Source organism: Mytilus galloprovincialis, chromosome 11 (genome assembly GCF_965363235.1).
Source record: "Mytilus galloprovincialis chromosome 11, xbMytGall1.hap1.1, whole genome shotgun sequence".
Lineage (NCBI taxonomy): Eukaryota > Metazoa > Mollusca > Bivalvia > Mytilida > Mytilidae > Mytilus > Mytilus galloprovincialis.
The window spans coordinates 79,975,479-79,999,860 of NC_134848.1; the positions used below are offsets into that span (position 1 = coordinate 79,975,479).

At 30.5% G+C, this 24,382-nt stretch overlaps 1 protein-coding gene across 1 annotated transcript in view; it reads left to right on the forward strand.

Moving 5' to 3' along the window:
* LOC143050928 (uncharacterized) overlaps nucleotides 1–24,382 on the forward strand; it is a 127,075-nt gene that overhangs the window by 8,011 nt on the left and 94,682 nt on the right. The window contains exon 2 of the mRNA XM_076224028.1: nucleotides 12,626–12,691. The gene's annotated coding sequence lies outside the window, so the exon portion shown is untranslated. The remainder of the gene's footprint in view (nucleotides 1–12,625; nucleotides 12,692–24,382) is intronic.

The following is a 24,382-nucleotide window of genomic DNA, read 5'->3' on the forward strand; positions in this document are numbered from 1 at the left end:
GCCTGACAAAACAATATTTCTAAGAAAAACTTGGAGAATCCTGAGAAAATTTTGTGTTATTTTATTTTACAAAATTGTGATAAAATCGACGTTTTGACTAGTTTTTCAATATAATAAATAAAGTAACATATTTTACTTCCAATATTTTTAAGGAATATTGAAAATTGAAAATTGGATTGATAACCCCAAAATGTCAACAACACACGATTATGGAATAACTGTTTTACAAATGATATCGGATATGTTCCTTACGTCGTAACTACAATCCCCTTCCCTTTCATGAATGTGACCTATTTACCGGATTTGTAATCTCATAAGCAACACGACGGGTGCCACATGTGGAGCAGGATATGCCTACCCTTCCGGAGCACCTGAGATCACCCCAAGTTTTTGGTGGGGTTTGTGTTGTTTATTCTTTAGTTTTCTATGTGGTGTCATGTCTACTATTGTTTTTCTGTTTGTATTTTTCATTTTTAGCCATGGCGTTGTCAGTTTGTTTTAGATTTATGAGTTTGACTGTCCCTTTGGTATCTTTCGTCCCTCTTTTATATAAAAGTGTTTATAAACTGTATTAATATTGGTGGTTAATGATGACCTGACATATTGTGATTATTAAATTTTTCTCATAATATTTCGCTTCTCACAATCTTTCTCTTCTCACAATCTTTCTCTTCCCACACTCTTTCTCTGCTCACAATCTGTCTCTTCTCACAATCTTTCTTAAATGATATACATTAGTTTACTGTTTTCAAGCTCCTATTGGACTGATAGGAACATATGGCATATGCAATATCAGCTAAAATCAATTATATGATAATATACAGCATTCAATATTAAATACAAATTTATAATTCATTATAAGTTGTTTATAAATGATGATTAACCTTCACACTAAATGTTTAAAACAACCTTATATCGCTATATACGTAAACATGTCCGGTGTTAAAGTATAGGTTTCCTGAAGACAAGTTTGTGACTAAATGACATATTGTGTATTAATGATGCGACATTAGATTTTAAAAAAAACAATATAAATGGGTAAATGTAAATTGAAATTCTTTCTCATATTTCATAAATATTTATGCATGTTTAAGATCGCAAACAACCAACGACATCGCGGGTCCGTGGCTGAATTAAAGTACGTATGCCTTTGTTTGGTAGTCGTATTGTATTGTAATCATGTCATACTGATTGTAATATGAATAGTTTTTACTGCTGTTGAAATATTTCGGTTTTTATATTACAATGAACGTAATATAAAGTACATTCATTTTTTAAAATAATTAACCAATATTTATAGTGGTAATAAGATGGAAGAAAATAGACTAGATAAAAAGTTTACTAATACTTGTTTCCAAATCTAATGTGGCATCATTAATACACAATGTGTCGTTTTGTCACAAACTTGTCTTTAGAAATAACAAGACGGGTGCCGTATACGGTGCAGAAAATGCTTACCCTTCCGAAACACCTGATTTCACTCCCGCTGTTTAATGGAGTTCGTGTTGTTTCTTAATTATTATTTATAACTGTTGATGTAAATGTCCTTTGGTTTTGTGATTCTTTGTTTACTCCTTGGTTTTGATTGTTACCGTTTTACTAAAATTTAACATAGATATAAAATAACAACTTTAAGAATTAAAGGTTATCCTGATAGAAGAGGGACTTACAATTAAAGATTATCTTCCTGATAGAAGAGGGACTTACAAATCTGAAGAAAGTCAAACCAGAGCGATGTTCAGATATAATAAGTACTAAATATAGTCAAACTGGAACTATTTCAGATAAAAACAATCTTGAATATAGCCAAACCAGAGCTATAATTAGATAGAACCAATCATAAACACTGTCAAACCAGAGCTATGTTTAAATAGAAACAATACTAAATATAGTCAAACTAGAGATATGTTTAGATAGGAACACTCCTTAATTTAGACAGATTTCCAAATCTTATATTTAGATATGTTGTTTTAAAATGTTAAAAGAAATTGTTTGAAAACAATAGCACTATTAAATTACTTTTATAAAAACCCTTGAACTATATTATAAACATAAAAATAAGTAAAACAATGTATAGCTTAGCCTGAGTGACAACTCATTGAGCATTGATCATCTAGCATTTTTACTGATTATAATCAAGACGATTGAATGTTACATGTATCTTGGAAGTCTTGGAAGATTTTAATGTAAAGGTTCCATAACAACGTTCATATAAACTGTATTTAACATTAGATATGTAAAATATATGGTCATGATCGATATGATCCATGCAAATTGTGTCATGACTAAATGGACTAAATCATATACATGTTTAACAATGAGCAACGAAAACAACATCAATGCTTATTGAAACAGACGTGTTATTATTGCAGTCATAATATTGACACAATAGTATTGTTCTAAAATAATTTTCGTAATGACTTGTTTGAAACCAATTATTATTAACAGCGGCTTGAACTAGACAATGAGGTCAATGATATTGAATGTATGGATTGGTAAGGTCTTTCTCGTTCCGAAGTTTGACGCTATATACAAATAAATGCCAAAATTTGGCATCACTATGTATCGTATGCGCCTTTTATTGAGCAACATAAACATGAGCTTGATAACATTGACCATGTAAACAACATACATCTTTTAAAATACCCAGTATATGTTGGTACTCAATATTACAACTACTGACAACAGACTTATGATATTAATAAAATTAACATAGAACCAATATTCATCTTTTGTATATACCAAGTACTCGTTGTTACTACTCAGCTTTTCAACTTTTTACAGTCTTTAGTTTTCTATGTTGAGAGTAGTTATATATCTAATATACTCCTCTTTACGAATACTAAGTCTTTATATATCGTCCTAATCATGATACATCTTTACACTGGTATTGTGAAAATAAAGGTGAATTTTGTTTCTTGTTCAACATAATTGTATGAATTTCAAGATTATGTAAATATATATATACGTCACGTCACTGTTTGTAGTGTCCTGTGCTATCGTTAAAGGAAGTTGTCTATTGTTTTTCTGCGGTCTTTATGCTGTAATAATAAAATGGGATTACAACATATGGAAAATTCTACTCCTCTCAAATATTCTGGGTGATACATGTTGTAATACTAGAATGGAATTACAACATATGGAAAATTCTACTCCTCTTAAATATTCTGCTGGATACATGTTGTAATACTAGAATGGGATTACAACATACGGAAAATTCTACTCTTCTCAAATATTCTGCGGGATACATGTTGTAATACTAGAATGAGATTACAACATATGGAAAATTCTACTATTCTCAAATATTCTGCGGGATACATGTTGTAATACTAGAATGGGATTACAACATATGGAAAATTCTACTATTCTCAAATATTCTGCGGGATACATGTTGTAATACTAGATTGGGATTACAAGATTTGGAAAATACGACACACCCATTTATAACAGTCGCAGTTTACATGTCCTGCTCTTCAGCATGATCGATCAACTTTGTAGAATCTAAATTTAAATTGACTGGTCATTTATATATGCATTCTACTCCTGGTCGAAAAGTTTTAATTCATCAAGCCTTAAATGCATTGTTGAAGTTTTACTCATTGCCTCAGGGATAGTATTATTGTCCATTCTTCATACCAGTTAGTTATCTGTGCCTAGAACTTATATATCAATTCATTATAAACATTAAATTAGTCTACCAGTAGTGATAGTCAAAAAACCTGACAGCTCTAGATCTAGATTTTAACATGATTCCTAAAATATGTCCGTGTATATTATATTCTAAAGTGATGAGAAGTATGCTTGTGTTAGAAAAACTCAATCATGTTTAAACGCATGTGATTTTATGTCAAAAGAAAAGTAAACTAATATCAATAAAAGAGGATACTACATATTTTAAACATCAGCAAGGAAGTATTTGTAGTTTACACTGTTCGTATATTTACTTCCTTGAACTTTATAATTAGATATTGATTTAAAATTCCAGATCAAAAACTTCCTCAAATTCATCATATACTATATATATAGGTTTAAAGTTCAAGAACAAAAGCTTCCTCATATTTATCATATACTATTTATATATTTTATATATTTAAATACAATTTTGAGAACAAAAACGTCCTCGAATTTATCATAAACTATATCCAAATCATTGACATCTTTCTTAGAAATAATAAGCAGGGAGATACATTACACACATTACACACCTTATATTAAGAATGAGCATGGAGGTTAAATTGGTAAACATTTATCTAGAATTATATAAAACTGATGCTTTGTATAATAAAGTCTTTATAGGTAATTTATTAAAGTTATGTTTCTTTCAGTATGCTCTGATGACATTTTACGGCAAAAAGGAAATTACGTTTTCTTATTATTTAAAAGGAACTTAGTAAAGGCCGTACTTTAACCTATAATGGTTTACTTTTTAAATTGTTATTTGTATGGAGAGTTGTCTCATTGGCACTCACACCACATCTTCCTATATCTATTTTAGTTGTCTCATTCGCACCTATACCACATCATCTTATTTATAATTAATCAGATTAACTTATTTAAAAGGAACTTAGTTGTCTCATTGGCATCCATACCATATCATCTTATTTCTAATTAATCAGATTAACTTATTTAAAAGGAACTTAGTTGTGTCATTGGCACCCATACCACATCATCTTATTTCTAATTAATCAGATTAACGTATTTAAAAGGAACTGAGTTGTCTCATTGGCACCCATACCACATCATCTTATTTCTAATTTATCAAATTAACGTATTTAAAAGGAATTTAGGTGTCTCATTGGCACCCATACCACATCATCTTATTTCTAATTAATCAGATTAACTTATTTAAAAGGAGCTTAGTTGTCTCATTGGCACCCATACCACATCATCTTATTTCTAATTAATCAGATTAACTTATCTAACAGGAACTTAGTTGTCTCATTGGCACCCATACCACAGCATCTTATTTCTAATTAATCAGATTAACTTATTTAAAAGGAATTTAGTTGTCTCATTGGCACCCATACCACATCATCTTATTTCTAATTAATCAGATTAACTTATTTAAAAGGAGCTTAGTTGTCTCATTGGCACCATACCACATCATCTTATTTCTAATTAATCAGATTAACGTATTTAAAAGGAGCTTAGTTGTCTCATTGGCACCCACACCACATCATCTTAGTTCTAATTAATCAGATTAACTTATTTAAAAGGAGCTTAGTTGTCTTATTGGCACCCATATCACATCATCTTATTTATAATTAATCAGATTAACTTATCTAAAAGGAGCTGAGTTGTCTCATTGGCACCCATACCACATCATCTTATTTCTAATTAATCAGATTAACTTATTTAAAAGGAGCTTAGTTGTCTCATTGGCACCCATACCACATCATCTTATTTCTAATTAATCAGATTAACGTATTTAAAAGTGGCTTAGTTGTCTCATTGGCACCCATACCAAATCATCTTATTTCTTATTAATCAGATTAACTTATTTAAAAGGAACTTAGTTGTCTCATTGGCACCCATACCACATCATTGTATTTCTAATTAATCAGATTAACGTATTTAAAAGAAACTTAGTTGTCTCATTGGCACCCATACCACATCATCTTATTTCTAATTAATCAGATTAACGTATTTAAAAGGAACTTAGTTGTCTCATTGGCACCCATACCATATCATCTTATTTCTAATTAATCAGATTAACTTATTTAAAAGGAACTTAGTTGTCTCATTGGCACCCATACCACAGCATCTTATTTCTAATTAATCAGATTAACTTATTAAAAAGGAGCTTAGTTGTCTCATTGACACCCATACCACATCATCTTATTTCTAATAATCAGATTAACGTATTTAAAAGGAGCTTAGTTGTCTCATTGGTACCCATACCACATGATCTTATTTCTAATTAATCAGATTAACTTATTTAAAAGGAACTTAGTTGTCTCATTGGCACCCATACCAAATCATCTTATTTCTAATTAATCAGATTAACGTATTTAAAAGGAACTTAGTTGTCTCATTGGCACCCATACCACATCATCTTATTTCTAATTAATCAGATTAACTTATGTAAAAGGAACTTAGTTGTCTCATTGGCACCCATACCACAGCATCTTATTTCTAATTAATCAGGTTAACGTATTTAAAAGTAACTTACTTGTCTCATTGGCACCCATACCACATCATCTTATTTCTAATTAATCAGATTAACTTATTTAAAAGGAACTTAGTTGTCTCATTGGCACCTATACCACATCATCTTATTTCTAATTAATCAGATTAACGTATTTAAAAGGAGCTTAGTTGTCTCATTGGCACCCATACCACATCATCTTATTTCTAATTAATCAGATTAACGTATTTAAAAGGAGCTTAGTTGTCTCATTGGCACCCATACCACATTATTTATTTCTAATTAATCAGATGAACTTATTTAAAAGGAACTTAGTTGTCTCATTGGCACCCAAACCACATCATCCTATTTCTAATTAATCAGATTAACTGTTTTCTCTTTTTGCCTGACAAAACAATATTTCTGAAAAAAAAATGTATCATTTTATTTTACAAAATTGTGTTACAGACAAGTTTTGACTAGTAATTCAATATAATACATACAGTAACATATTTTACTTCCAATATTTTAAGGAATATTAAAAATTCAAAATTGGATAAAAAAAACCCGAAATGTCAACAACTCACGAATAAAAACTGTAGTATGGCATTTAATATAAAATGGAAAAGAAGGTTGCCATTATAGATGGTTTATGAATCATAGTAAAGCTTTAACCTTCAAACAAACTGTTTAAAATAACGTTGTAAATTTGTACGTAAAACAGCATTATCGCTATAAATGTAAACATGTCCGGTGTTAAAGTATAAGTTTCCTGAAGCCAAGGTTGTCACTAAAGGACATATTGTGTATTAATGATGGGATTACATTAGATTTAGAAACAATTATAAATGGAAACATGTATAATGCTATTGTTTCTCATACTTCATATTATGAAACACGAAAGATCCGATAAACTCGAATGATCAAAAGATAAAGTTAAGCCAGAGTTATACGATGATAGAAATAATTTTAAATATAGTCAATATAATGGAGAGTTGTCTCATTGGCACTCATACCACATCTTCTTTTTTATATTGAATTACAATATAAAAATAAGTAAAACAATGTATAGGTAAACCGGGGTCCAAACACACTAAGATGTCTAGCATTTTTACTGATTATAATCAAGACGATTGAATGTTACGATTGAGCAAAATTAACCATATACATGTTAAACCATGAGCAACGAAAACAAAAACAATGCCATTGAAACAGACGTGTTATCATTGCAGTCATAATATTGACACAATAGCATTGTCCTATAACTTAAAATAATTTTCGTAATCAATTGTTTGAAACCAATTATTATTAACAGCGGCTTGCACTAGACAATGAGGTCAATGATATTGAAGAATAACCATGATAACCGTGTTCAAATGTCTCATCCCCTCACTTTTGTTCACATATTGATGATGAGGTTTAAATCACCATTCCTACTTTTATTTGTGTGTGCTCCATTTTGTTAATGTTTGTTGCTTGAACGTATTGATAACCTCTCAAAAGTAAATGTTATGTAGAAAAGAACAAGATAACATTATAGCAATTACAAACCAAAGCATTGTAGATATGACTTTTTCATATACATTACGTGTATTTTTCGATATTCACAGCTCAATTGGGTCTATTAACCTAATATTAAATATACACGGTTTGCACGCGGACGCTTTTAACCAATCATATTCCTGGAAATGTATAGGAGGTAAGATAATTTTCGATATTCACAGCTCAATTGGGTTATTTTTTATATTTTAAATTATTTAAATTTAGTATTTTCCTTTAAAAGAACCAGACAGATGTATATGTAAACCCTGTGGTTTGTCTATATAAATAAGATATCGCCTGATAAATAGAAATTCATGTGATATATCGGGAAAAAGAAGTTATTAGAAGGGTTTAGCTACACTACTGTGTGGTATATGAGAGCCGTGGTGTAGTGTTTAGTGTATCGGACTACTAACACAAAGGTTCCTGGTTCGATTCCCGTCTGGGATGAAAATTTCTGAAGAATGTCCGGCTCTCCCTTGACACCATTTGCGAGTATGGTCTCGAGGAAACGATGATAGTCCGTCGGAAGGGGACGATAAATGGCTGACCCGTGTTAAGAGAGAGCCATATCTTTTGCACGTTAAAGACACCCTTGTAGATTTCGAAAAAGAGCAGGCTAATGCCGCTACAAGGCAGCACTCGCACCCGCAAAGTGGAAAGGGATTAATATAAGTTGCAAAACTTGTTTCCCAAGTCACTATAAATGAATATGTTTAAACTAAACTAAAACTAAACATATTTGTATAAATAATGCAAGGTAAGTTAGCAAGACAATCATGTGAAATATCTGTAAAAATAAGACAACGTTAATAAGCTAGACAACCATGTGTCAAATTTGTATAAATGATTCGTTGTCATTGTTCTAGACAATCATGTGATAAATGTGTAATTATAATAATCTGGCATTTAGCTAGCCAACCATGTAATATAGCTGTATACATAATACGTGGTCAGTTGACTGGACACCCATGCGATATTATAGTATAAATAAATGGGCGTTTTACAATGACCCTGTTATATGTCCAAGGTCTGTAATAATGGTCGATGAATTCTGTAATGGCCTGATGCAATGCCGAGGGCCATTACAGACATCCGAGGTCATTATTAGTGACCGAAGACATATAACAGGGCCATTATAAAAACACCCAGTTCTTATTTCAATTATTAACCAACTGAACAAAAGTGTATGTGTTGCTGCCAATTTGATGTAGTCTTTACTCTTTTAATGACAGTTTAGATTGAAAATAAAATATTTTTACTTCACCATAAAAAAGGTTTAATATACCAAATATCCAAGATTTTAAGTTGACAGAAGTTATGTGTTGAAAAACATGATGAACAGTGATTTCTATATATGGTTCCTCTAATGTTGGTTCCTGGTCATTAAATTATATAAAATACAAAAAAGTCTTGTAATTATATTATTTTCAAAACATAATTAAACTCAATAAAACATTAACAATATTAAATATGAACATTCTTGGTTTGAAAATATCATTTATGCCTTTGAGGATTCAAATTTCCCTTTTTCTGATCCGTTTTGAAAATTTGCGGCCATGTTAAATTTATTATATTCGATATTAACACTGTTTTTCTGTAATGGCCCTGTATTATGCCCAGTTTGTCTGTATTAAGCCCAGTTAGGGTTTTTAATAAATATTTCATTTCATTTTTGGCAATAATGAACTTGGTTAATAATTTTGTATACATATTACATGGTCAGTTAACTGGACACCCATGTGATATATTTGTATAGATAATGCATGGTCAGTGACCTGGACACCCATGCGAGATAGTTGCTTACATAAGACATGGTAAGTTAACTGGACACCCATGCGATATATTTGTATACATAATGTATGGTCAGTTAACTGGACACCCATGCGATATATTATAGATATTATATCGTGAGTTAACTAGTCTCCATGTTAACTATTTGTATAGATGGTACATTGACTGTTGACCAGACAATCACGTGATATATCTGTAAAAATGAATTACTGTCAGTCAGCTAGACAGCCATGAGATACATCAATTAACTAGAAAACTATGTGATATAGGTATAAGTTATAATCTGTTGACTACACAACCTTTTTATTTGTCTGTATAGATAATTAATTGTCAGTTTGCTAGCCAACTACATGATTTGTTTGCAAAAATAAGACAATAAGAGTTAATTGAAAGCTATGATGACTATGTTAATATCCGTTTCAATAAGACATTGTCAGCTTAAAGAAAAACTATCTGAGTAGGCTATTTATATTAGACATTGTCTGTTAGCTAGGCAAGTATATAAATAACCTGTATTAATAAGAAATAATCAGTAAACATGACAACTAGATGATTTTAATCTATAAATAAGACAGTGTCAGTTTGAAATAACTGTTGAGATCAGATGAAACAAAGTGTAATCCTAAATAGTATCGTTGACCGATTCTGAGTGAGGTTAAGAAAATCGTAGAAAAATGGTAAATTTGAATCGAATATCAACCAGGGGAAAAATTCACTTATGTTCACCTTTGCTCTGTAAAATAATTCATTTGTCATGTTAAATGTTTTATTATCAAAATATATGTGAATCGTTGTTATATTAGTGTCTGAAATTTAGTCCATATCGTTCTCCTCATACCTCCGCTTTGCTAAATATCAAATGGTTCAAACCATGTTCCGTCTTGACTGAACTAGTTGCCAATTGTCGTTCAGAACTACTGATTGATACACATTTCAAATGACTCATTAAATGATAACCTGGCCATTTAAAGGCAGTTGTTTTTGAGACAAGTGCTTGTGTTAATGATACATTGTAAGAATTATAGGAACGAAAAAATTGACTGAAACAAGTTCGAACTGTAGCATATTAATCTATTGTAATAAAAATTCATAATATGTAATAAAATTTGTAGATTTAGCTAACAAGGTCTTTATATTTGAATAAAGTAACATTTGTTTATAGTGGAGAGTTGTTTTATCGTTAAATAGGCCACAATTAAAAAATGTTTGCTAGTCTCTCTCTGTGATTACCTTTAGATAACTCTGGTTCATTTCCCAATCAATCTATCATGAAGGGAAGATAAATAATACAAATTTCAATCATAGTCTTTTTCAAAAATGATGAACGGTTCTTTATATTGGTATGTAATCATTTTAAACTTTTCAAATTTATAAAATTATATTCGAACATTAATGTTTTTGATACACCAATAACAAAAACTGAAATATATTGAATTGATACATAATGTAACTATTCAAATTTATATCAGAAACCTAAACTTAATTATAAAATAATGAACCTGTTAAAGGGAGACAATACTCGCATAACTTTTTCGAATTGGCACATAATACAACGGAATGTCACTCTTGCATACAAATGGCACATCAATATAATTAATTAACTGTGCAATCGCGCTCCACCTTCAATGATGATTCCAAATTATAATTATAACCAAAAGTTGTTAATCTATAGATAGTTTTTAAAACTTCCTCAGTAAAATGCTTGAGTCACTTGACTTTCATAGCTCATAATTAACGTTTTTACACAATATTTAGATAAAGTAGCTATAAAGATTATTCGCTTCTCAAAGTGTAAGACGCAATAAAAATCGTATGCTTGCACCATCTTACCCAAAAACAGATTTAATTAGGTTCTGAACATTTCGACATTTCTTCGTTAAAACCGGTTTTAAACAAATCACAAGTACGTGTTAAGATCCGACTAAATACCCATATCCAGATATCGTCAGGTAAATTTGCTACAAACTGTTTGTTGATTTCTTTTGGAATTTTAAGATATGTACAGTTGGGTGCAGACTAAACATTACATGTAGACGGGCCGAATAAGTTAACGCGGTGCTACTCGCGTGCACTTTATGTAAACGCTGCGTTAACTGTGTGTTAACTCCGAAACTGCAGTAGACATAAAGAGTAAACAGGCGTTTACTTTCGCGTTTACCTGCGTTTTAACGCAAGAACGGCGCGTTTTCTAATTTTGTAAAAAGTAAACGCTGCTACTTTCGACAAAAATAAACACACGTTTACTGTTTGTAGTAAACGAGCGTTAACGCAGATTGTCATCGTATCCTAGATACTCTGACCTAAAATATCAAATGATAACTATATTCATAAAATTACATGACTTTTTTGTATAAATAAGCCTTGTTGTAAATTATTAGACAGAACTTTAAATTCTAGTAAGTTTTTTCAGTAAATCTAGGAGGTAAAACAGAATACACTCATACTTTTTGTGGTATATTACAAAATATTGCTTTTTTTTAAAAGTTATTGTATCCAATAGAAAAGGGGGAAGATTCTATATAATAAATATAATAATTATTCAAAAATGTTTACACTTCGCTATTTGAGCTAGTTTAAACGGGTCAAAAGTAGACAACATTTAAGATATGATTGTTTGCTACACCATTTTTCAATTGTTAAAGGGGCACTTGATATGGAATACATACAAAAAATTAAATTATGACTTTTGTTCAATTATTTATGAAATTTCAACAGTTAAATAATTATTCGATATTAGCAGCCAGTATGGTTCAATTTTGTCAAAATAAGCTAAATATGAGGATGTGCCCCTTTAACATTCCACAACGTGTGATAACAAATGATTTTAAGACAGATTTCTTTAGAGTTTTCATATTTCTAAAGTATCATGTGATGATTTTATTAGTGATTTTATTTCCAGTGGATGACATTTTAAACTTCAGTCCTCATTATTATGTAACAAATATTTTCATTTAAATGAATAAATCATATATTATGTTTACTAGAATTTATAATTTAGTCATTTAGCTCAATGCCTGCTCACATTTTTCAGAATTCAGCACTAATGCCTACCATCATTTAGGCAATACACTTTAGTTTATTGCCTATGATTTAAGCTTAATGCCTAATTTAACTTATTGCCGCTAAAATATATATATACAATTAAATGGTGTTCTTTTTCAGGTCAGGTGAGAGCTTTTGTTATGTATAATTTTGCGAGAGATCTGATTTGATTGGTAGCTCCTTAAGGTGCGTACGTCATACTACATTGAATTTGAAATATGTACATACTTTAATGATTTAACATTTGTATTATACAGTTTATTAGAAACTTTGCAATTAAACTAAAATAAAAACGTTTTAACATTTTAACTAATTCTAAAACATAAATAGTAATATTTGCCTGATTTACTATACAGACTATCAAGATTTCAAAACAACAAATCTGTTTTAAAAGGTCAAATGGAGGAATATTGTATCAAACATGCATTGACAAATAGATGGCATAAAAATTGAAAAAAATTGCAGAAAGAAATGAAAGATCACATGGGGGACTCAAGTATAAATAAAATATAACTGACTGAACCAATTTGAATACAATGCATGCTACTTACTAGTCAGCAGTAACTACTTGATATATTAGTACTTATTCATTGAGAAACTATATAAGGAACATGCATGTGCTCTTCATATTGATCATTGTGCAAGATTGCAAATCGACTTTCATGCCCAGCCAGAGTAGTAAGTCCTGTACCATTGTTTCCTGCTGTCATCAGAATATTTTCGTCATTGTTAAAGGTCAGTTTGTGTGATAAATGAATGTAGATTTGTGTATGAATTAAAGGGGGATATGTGATAAACTGACTACTTCAATAAGTAAATACTCACATATTTAGTATTGCTTTATGACTGCATAGAATGATGCATATTACAAACGTGTGACGGATGGAATTATGTTAGTAGTAAATAACAATATACTGCACAGAATAGGAAAGACATTCATGCAACAATTTCCCAGAAGACACTATCATGATATTTATGTAAAACTTTTTTCGGGTGAAATTAATTTGGTTAGTGTAATATTGACAATACGTGATATGACAAAAGTTCTCACCAACAAAAAAGGGAATGTTTTGATTAGCTCATCATTTTGTCTCTAGATATTACTACATGTACGCCCTTTAGATAGTTTAAATTTAAAACTTTATGATAAGCTCAGTTCAAGAGAAAGCAAAGATATATAACCATTTAAAAGCGTGAAATTATGCATTATGACAGAATTCAATTTCATGAATGGCAACTGTTATTTTAGTTTCGTAGTAAGCTCGAAAAAAAGAGATCCACAAGCACACACTCGTATAAAGACTATATGGTGAAAGCTTCGGTAACTCTGGTGACTAAGCTTTTAAATTTTAATGACGTAACAAATGGTAAACCCGACCGGTTATTTGCAAATAACATTTTACTTTCTTATTTCTTTTTTCTTAATCTGCACTTTCATATTACACTAGCAAAACGGCTCTATGTTTGATCGATGATTGAGATTAATTTATTATACCATCACAACAAATCGAGACAGCTTATGAAGTATATCTATAGTTTAATGCATTTTTTTGTTCCGTAAATTTTTTTTTTGCATTGTTTACAAATGATGATCGTTCCTAATTTTTTTTGGAAATAAATGCACTAATATTTGCAATGAGTCATGTTAAATACCTACGGATTTTTTATGTTATTAATCTTAACAAATGTTATAATAAATATGCGAAAACTAATATGGGTAATGAGAGGGAGCAAAATCATTGCCCTTTTTATATGGGTATTACAAACTGTCATGTCTTTTTAGTACGTCAGAAAGGATTTTCTTAGTGCAATTTAATACGATATTAACATACGGTTTGCAATGCTACGTATTATCAATATTTCTTCTTTTTATCAAAAATAAGGCACAGTTGTTTGTCATCTGAAAATTTTGTTATCCATGCAGTTCGGTAAAGTTTAGGTTAATTACACAGTAAGCTAACGACTAAAAGGAACTCCAAAGGACAATTAACCAAATCAACATTTTTCTTGATTAAAATTATTTCATTGTGACATTTTCTTGGTTATACTATTTAAGTGATCAATGGTCAAATGAACGTATGTGTATTTGTTCTGCTGTTCAACTTCTAAAGTTGTGTATTTCTGTCGAAAGGAACAATACGTCCACAAATTCGAATTTTGAGCAAATATACAAAATTTCGACCTGATTAAAAGTTAACGTTTTCCGGAGAACACATTTCCATTTGATTTTTTGAAAATTAAGATATTCAGTTGACTTGAATATCACTTAACCATTACGCTATGCACACTACATACTTAAACATATTGTAAAAGTTAGAAACCTCATAATATGTGTTTTGTTTGTTTGTGACATATCCTCAATGTTTTAGTTAAATTTATTAACAACACTTAAAGACAAAAAACGATCAAGTATTTTAAAAAAAAAAGGCGATGTGGTATGATAGCCAATGAGCCAACTCTCAACAAGAGACCAACATGACACAGACATTACAAACTATAGGTCACCGTACAACAATGCATATTTGATTGACATTTATACATTGTTGGAGACCACTCTCTAAAAGTACGTCTCCCTACTAATATTTTATTACAAGAGTCACTAAACTAATATCTTATGAACCGTTGTTGTCATATCAGTTGTGACATTTAACCAGTACACTAGGAGGTACTAAGGACACGTTAGTTTAATATTCATGACTAATAAACCAAGGGCTTTCTCAGCTTAGTAACTTTATCTGGCCTTTTATATGTGTGTATTAGAATGTAACTGATAAGTATTTTGTAGACGATACTCGTGAATTACATACATATAATTAAACACGTCATCTTTTATATGTTTTGTTGATAATTCATATTATCCTCGCCTTATAAACGAAGGATAATCTAGGAACAGATCTTTTAATGAACCAAACTTATGTAGTATTTGATTGTTTATGGATGTGTTGAATGCACATGACTATAACCATATATAAATTCGAGTACTTATTGTATTTTCTGCTCACCATATTTTCTAAAATAATCAGTTACAACGAAATCATTTGTTTATGAACACAACAATGTCTTTTAAAGGCCATTCAAATTTAAATATAAATATTTGCCTTTGAAAATAATGTGACACTAACTTTTTTTTTGTGGTGTACGCCTATTAAGATATCACAAAACCAAATATAGGCGGATATTAAATGATTTCAAAAATCTTAAGATCATTTAATTGCTTTTAGATTTAAAGCGTTCGTAAAGAAGGGTATTTATTATTTTCTAATACAAATGTAATTGTTATGTGACACAACACGAACATGTCAGTAATACAATTCTACTACATACAAATAAAAATAACAAAGAAAGCGGAGATTTAAAGATAATCAAATTCATTTTCACTGGTTTTTATCAAATTCTCATAGTTGATTTATAGCCATGTAAAATATTTATCCAAACTATTAAAAATAAATAAATAAACAATAAACATGGCACGGGAATTAAAATACCTAGCTTCGTTGTATGTGTATTTTAGGCCGTGTTCACAACAAATGCCATGTACAGAAAACATGTTTACATTTAGTTTAATGTAATGTACACTGGTTTCACATTAAATGTGTTCATATCTATAAACCTTGTTTAATTACCTGTACATAAGATTTGTTCACACTTGTAAACTGTATGTCATTGAAATGTTCATTACGGAGTACCGAATGCAATTGTTTCGGACAACTTTTTGTTACAGTTAGGGAACGATCATTTGACTTCTAAAAGAGGGGATGGATTTTTTTCTGTAAAATATTCCGATCCCCTATTTAAAAAAAAATATTTTGGTCATAGATATGATAAAAAAAATATTCTGAATCCAGAGTTTCCTCAACCATTATAGTGTTCAATATCGAAAAAAAAGATGCTTGATTGCTGGCATCGGAAAAATATGAATAAAAACGTTCACGCAAAAAAAATCTTACTTAGACAAAAAATATACCCCCCCCTCCCTTTCTTTGTAGTTGAATGGGTGCTCCCTTATGAAAACCTTTTTGACGATTTGCAGTACTTTGTAGATACTAAAGATGTCTCGATTACGCATTAATTAACGTAGGCTGTAGCAGCGTGCTTACAGACGAAGACAAAGGATTGAGATGTTAAGGATAAGTTCATTTTTATCTTTTCGGTTTCTTTAAAATAGCATTTCTTCTCCAAGCAGTATTTAGCAAAAGGAGAGTTTATCATTTTTTGGGGTTTCTAAATGTATTTTAACGGATCTGGGATACTAAACAAACAATATAATTGACCTCACACTTTTTTAGTAATGCATTTATGAGTGAATCGTTGTTTGAGTAGAGACCAGTAGCAAGTACTTCCGTGTACGTCCAGTCCATTCGGGAAGTCCTTTTTGAATGAATTATGTGTTCGGCAATGATGATGCTTTTAGTCTTGATAAAGGGTCAATAAAGCTACCTTAATTTTTTTTTATAACAAATCAATACATGTATATAAAGTTTAGACACATGTATTTCTGTAAAGAACTTTATTAATAATTGTTATAAATATCATTTGTATAACAAAATTGTTCCTTCCTTAAATATACTGTGGATTCAATATTATTCGTTGGATACCAATTTTCGTGGATTTCGTGGTTACAGGTGAACCATGAAATTAAATGTTCAACGAAGAACATATTTTGTATAGATTTGTACTAAAATAAATGAATCCACAGTAGTTGGTAAAATTAAAGTTCTACATTTTCTAGTTTTGTGTACACTTAACCTACACAAGGCCTATATTGACTATCGACTGCATGTAGACAAAACATGAATTAAACTGCATGTAAACATTGAGTTTCATCAATGGGAACGTAATTGTGTTTCGTTTACTAGTGAGTTACACTAACACAACACCGAGTTTAGGTCAGTGTGAACACGGCCTTACTCTAGGCACTATCTAATTAATTATCGAGTTGACCTCTTAGTCATCCGATGACTATATAAGCGATGTAAACATAAACATAGATATAAACAGATTAAGCAAACCCGTGCTGTTGGATTATTCTAGGTATATTAATTTCATGTTATAGATGAAAAATAAATGTTTAACGTCGTTTTTACCTGTATTAGAATGATTTGTTTTGTGGATCGAATCAGTCAATCAAATGATTTACCTGTGTTTCACTTTGAATGTTGACATTTTGATTCTTTAAATAACTTCACAAATACAATTCACGTGTTATCCATCAGACCGACGCTCCGGGTTCTCCGCCTTCCTCCACCAATGAAAATTGACCACCACATAATAGCATAAAAAGGCTGTTATTAGCGTTTATAACCAACCTATCAATCAATCTTAATGAAGATTTTTTTTCCGGTAAAGAGTATAATATAACATACTATATCAAAAAAATTATTCAAACTATATTTACTAATTTTTAAAGCTATGTTTGAAGTACTGGCCTCTAGGCTGATTAAACCATCGAGGAATATAAGTGAACCAACAGAGGTATCGTTCCACACCATGAAATATTTCAATAAACTGATTAACTTCTTTTACTGATATTTCCGGAGGAAAGTGGTACTAAAATTATGACAAAGTGGCTAAGCAAGATATCAGCAAAGGAATTTTACCTTAAACGAGCTCTTACCTGAAACACTTCAATTTCACGTGAAAATCACATGTTTTTTAGTTAGAATTTCACATGAAGTTTTAAAATTTAGATTTTCAAATAATATTTAAATTTTCAAATTTATTCAAAATCATGTGAATCTCAATTCAATTAAATTTTAGATGAACATTTTCACTTGCGTTTTAGGTATAAGTTCGTTTGAGGTGAATCTCACATGACGTTTTCACATGTATACTGAACATTTCTGAAGTCGTTAGTATTGCGAGACAATTTATTATCCAAATATGTAAAAGAGTTATCATATGTTTGTAACAGATGTTGTTATGATGTGTCTGTGGTAGTTTTAGTCATAAACTCATAACAATACAAACACAAGTATACACTTAGTGTTCAATTTAACGATAAAAGGAATCTCTTCAGCAAACACAAATGTTGTCTAGAAAAACATTATGAACACACCATATGGATATACCTACGAATGTGCAGATCGTCAGTGAAAATGATGACATACATCAATATACTAGATAAAACCGAATGACTTTAAAACCTTTCGGGAATTATTTGTTGAAATTTTTGTAATCTTCCTAGTTTAATGGTATAGGCCTTAGTTAATCAAATATTTTCCTCTTGTTTATTTAAAAAAGATATTTACACCATTGAAAGGATATGCGTATGTGCAAACGCCTTATTTGAATTTAAATACATTTATAAATTAAATGTATTGTGACGTGACGACGTTGACAACCATTCATAACAATGTGTTGTAGTCGACTTTGACTTAAATATTATCAAGATAAAATATCGAGCTATTCGCGTGAATATAGTAAACGACTTCAATCATGATAACGTAATTAACATTGTGCAAGTGGAGTTCGTTACAAGTAAAGGTAATATCTTTTTTAGTTAAATTTGATTGTGCAAGCGAATGCTACGAATGATTATCATTAAGGTCATTAAGAAGATTAGCTCATTTATCAACATTAACGACTTTCTCACTTACCTTATATCATTCGAATAAGTTCCCATATCGTCGGTCTTTTAGCATAATCGTGGAAGCAAATAATCCACACTTAGATCTTACTCAATTAATATACTCAAGCATATATCCATGTATATAGTATTACTTGAGTCAATGCAATTGAATGTATATACCTAAGAATGTTCAGTTCTTGTGTCAAAATAATGATATACATCAATTTAATAGATAGAACCGAATGGCTTTTAAACATTTTTGGAATTATTTGTTCAGACATTTGGTATCATCCTCGTTTAAGGGTATAGACCTTAGTTTATCAAACATTTTCCTCTTCATTATTTAAAAAAATATATTTACACCATTGAAAGGATATGAGTATGTGCATTATGTGCAAACGCCTAATTGAAATTGATCCTTGCATTTAATAGTGACGGCATATTGATTATAATCAATTTTGTGATACCCTAAAAAACTATCAAAAATACATATCGGCACATGTGACCGCCATGAAATTTAGGCTTATGGAGGTAAATGGTCATAGTGAGAAAAACGCCGTTAACAACGAACATAACATTCAATGTTGTTATGTTATTCCAATATGAATGTAAAGTCGGAATGCATTTCAGCATTAAATATGTAATATTATATACATTCTTAAACTTAAAGAAAAAATAAGTTATGTATTGAAACAAAGATTTATTAAGATTGCTAACTAGAAATTTCCACCAACCTTCAAAGGGCGTAGCGGCTAAAGGTTACCATACGGCAATCAGCAATGAGCAAAACCAATAACACATGTAATTTGTAATAAGAGGTCATACTATCTGGAAATAAGTTAACATACAAAACTATTGAAATATTTTTTCTCTGCACTTTAAATGTTCAGCTACATGTAATATGGTTTTGACACATACTTGTAGAATGTAAAAATCTCATTTTATAATTGTTATAGGAGACTGGCCATTAGATGGATTTGGCAAAACTTTTAGGAATGTTAAAATGACAACTCTCAACTGTACATACATCCATGGCTTTCAAATATGCAGTTGTGAGTGTAACCACACATGATCTTTTCGTATGAAGTAAATAAAAAGCGCGTTGGACAAATAAATGTAAAAAAAGAATCTTCTTCATGAATTATACAAATAACACGAGTTACTCTATTTGTATGTATACACTCGATTATTAGATTCTATAATTATAAATTAAAGATTTTAATTGTATAAATGGCTAATTACAAATATTCGCTATGACATTATTAGATTGAAAACTATTTTTGAATAGTCTATTCCAGAGAAAAAATGTTTACTAAACTTCAAGGGGTAGTATTGTCCCCCTTTTGAACTGTAGGTATATCAAAACCCAAATATTTACATTAAACAAAAACAATTAAAACTCTTCAATTTAAAATGGTTTGTTTGTTAAAAGTTCGTATTAATGGATTGTAGTTAACTATTCAGGTCAATCATAGACAAGATTATGATCACTTGAAAATATGTTAAGTGCACGAAACTTTAAATGATCATAATTTCAATTTAAACATTCCCAAGCAGTTTTTTTCGTATTTGATTTGTTCACTAATTGCTGACCTTATAAAGGAATTAGATGCCTATGAATAGCAGTTAATAGGATATACTAAAAAGGAACAAATTTATTATTATTTATTTATGTTTACTGTCAGTAATACTGGTATTTTATGTCCTATATTTTTTTTAAATACAGTCATTGTCTTACTGTGTACATTGTAACAAAAACAACTATTTTGAAGACAGAAGGAGATTGAACATTTACATTATAAATACAACAACTTGGTCGAAACATTCCTTATATACAATTTGTGTTGTCACTAAATGCACTGAATGACTTTAACTGAAGGAAACAGTTTTTTAAATGCACTACTTTCTTCTGAAAGAGATGAATGTGTACAAAGATCGTCATTCGTAGTCTTTAGGTAACTTTTACAAAAACCTTCTCCTCTGCAACTACAGGGCCAAATAAAAGCAAACTTGGTCTTAATCATCCTTATGGTATCTTGTTTAAACAAATGTTTCCGATGAACATGGGAGTAAAATGTAGTTTTTGGCTTCTATCTCTGAAACTAAAGCATGAACCATTAACATACAGTTCTTTGGTTTGGTTTTGGCTTGGTATTTTTGACATTAACGGCTCAGATTTATTACATCTTAATTGATGTACTAGTTACCTTAAATATTAAGTTTTCTTCTGTTTATGCAAATGAAAATACCGCCACAGCACTTATTCACTTCTTTAGATACTTTAACACTCTGTCATGGGCCATAGAAAATAAATGTGAAGATCGGTTTCAATCGATAGTCTTAAAATCTTCGTTTAAGAGATATGCCCCTCAGTTGACTTAAAAAGGTATATTTTGGTGGTAATAAAAGATAATTTAAATATGTGAAGGTGCTTTTACTGCTTTGGCGTATATTCCATAGATGCCAATGATTGTGGTCAAAACGTAAACATACCGTATATGTGGATCTAGATTATACTGCTGTTTCACATGAACATTATTAGTTCAAGAATTTTTTTTAAACGTTAATATGCCATAGATCAGTGTTGTAACTGTTTAGCCGATCCATCATTCCAGATGGCCGCAAGCAGAGGACTTAGTTTGAAATAGGACCCTATTTGAAATACATACAAATGTCTTCTTTTCGAAAACCACTGAAAAGAATAAAACCAAACATAGCATGAATGTTTTTCATGAGGTGGTGATCAAGTGTTGTTACTTAGAAGCCAATCCATCATCCAAGATGGCCACTAGCGGGGGACTTATTTTAACATAGGACACTTTGAGAAATACATACACATGTCTTCTTTTAGAATACCACTGAAAGTACTGAAACCAAACATAGCATGCATGTTCCTAATGAGGTGCTGATCATATGTTGTTACTTTGTAGTCGATCCATCATCCAAGATGGCCGCCAGCGGGGGACTTAGTTCAACAAAGGACCATTTGGGAATACATACAAATGTCTTCTTTAAGAGAACCAGTGAATGGAATGAAAGTAAACATGTCCTTATAAGGTCCTGATGAAGTGTTGCTACTTTTTGCAGATTTACTCTGCTATAAGATAAAGAAAATATGCAGCTCTTTATGAAAAAAAACACAAAAGGCGCAATGCATCTCTATGGAATTAATTAAAAAAAAAACGCTATTTGTACATGGTCATGTTTCAATATATAATGATATTTTTTTAATTTAAACTTTGATGCCGTGTACCAAGTCAGGAAAATGGCCATTATTACATTATAGTTCGTTTCTGTGTGTTACATTTTGGTTTTGTGTTTCTGTTGTGTTATAGTTTTTTGATACGTGTCCCTCAGTTTTAGTTTGTAACCCGGATTTGTTTTTTCTCTATCGATTTATGAATTTCGAACAGCGGTATACTACTGTTGCCTTTATTCATATGTCTGATAGTACAGTCAAATAAAATTATGCTCTTCCCTTAGAACTATTAATTTTTGTATGAAATTCTTGAATTTTGTTGAATTTTCATCAAACTTGATCGTGAAAGATCAGGCAACGCATTATTTGTATCGTGAAAGATAATGCATGACCAGACTTAAAACTAGTAATCAGAAATCAATATTTCTATAATCACTTGATATACATGCAAGTGGTTGAAGCCTGTAACTATCTTGATAAGAAGGAACATTAAAGCTTCCTTTTTTTCAAATACAACACTTAATCTCGAAAGTAAACAAAAAAAATCCCAATAAAACGTGTCTTAATCAGAGCGAATGATAAAGTCCTGAGGATTTGTACAATTCAGGCAGACCACCACTATTTAGCCAATAATATGGGTATGCAACGTTTACACAAAATTGTTAACCATCAACCAAAACTAATAGCAAACACAGCATCTTTCATAAACAATTTGAGATTGAACGATAACCCAACTTTTTGTTCATTTTGTGCAACAGTACTTTCTAAAGTTCTATTTATCTTTATACATGTATACCACATAGCAGATGTGGGTTTATTTCCGATGAGGTAACTGTATACTACGATTAAAGAATACCAGAGCGCAGATGCTAAAATATTTTGTCTGCTTTACTTATGATAGTATATTTTTTAACGTCTGTAGTAATAAAGTTTTACTAGAATTGCCAAATACGCTTAAGATTCATACACAAGAATGAAGGACATTTTTTTTACATTAATCAGAACACGTGACATGTCAATGATAAATCGTATAAATAGTTATCATTGATTTAAACCTGGAACACTTATACTCTGTTATAACTTGTAATATATCTTTTTTGCCTTAAATGTGAAAAAAATTCCGTGAGTGAGCTTTTTGAAGAAATTTCAAATATTAGTTTTCGAAAAATATAATTTTAAGTCAGCGTTTACTGTTGTCAATGGCCGTTTAAAAATAGCAGTCATATTTTTTTGTGGTTATTGTACCTTTGACTTTTAAAAAAATCATAACAATTCCATTTTTCGTCGCAGTTAATTTTTCCATAGAAGATAAGATTGAAAAATGATGAAACAATCTAACACCAAGAAATTTCTTTTTTAAATCAATGTTTTCTTTTATCAACTGCATTTTAAAGTGCATAGTCCAACCTCCGTTCACCAGATGTCGTACATGTACAGTTTACAAACGAATCGACATAATAAAAAGGTTGAATTTATAAAGGTTTCTGCTTTTCCTACTTTTCTTAATCAGAAATAAGAAGTTGTAAATGCTATTGAAAGTTTTATTGATACAGAAAAATATATCAAAATGACGTATTTTGTTTATGAATTTGATATACCTTGCATACTAATGATATATTTCGATAAAAAAAAGAAAAATAGGATAACACAGATACATTCAAAACCGAGGTTATAATTTGATAATTTACTAAAATGATGATTTAATTAAAATACACATACGAGATATCATGTGTCATAATAAATAGTTATCTCGCTTGAAAATCTCCAATATTCTTGAACATAGTCGATGGTTCGTAAAAGGAGATCAAGGTCAGATGAATCATGCCATACATAGTATATCAAACATACCGTACACCAAACATAGGTGTTCTCATCATTACAGTACCTTAAACAATGACAAATGTAAAAGTTAGGTTTGGTCAATTAAATCGGAACGTAAGTTCGAAAATATATGAACCCTGTCCGACAGCCAGACTGGTGGAATGCGAAAAAGGTAACTCCTAAATATTGATTTGTACACATCAAGCATTTGGAGTTAATTATAAATCTATGGTAGTCTCTTTTTCTTTACTCTCAAAGTATTCGACTAAATCATGTTTATTTATGAAAA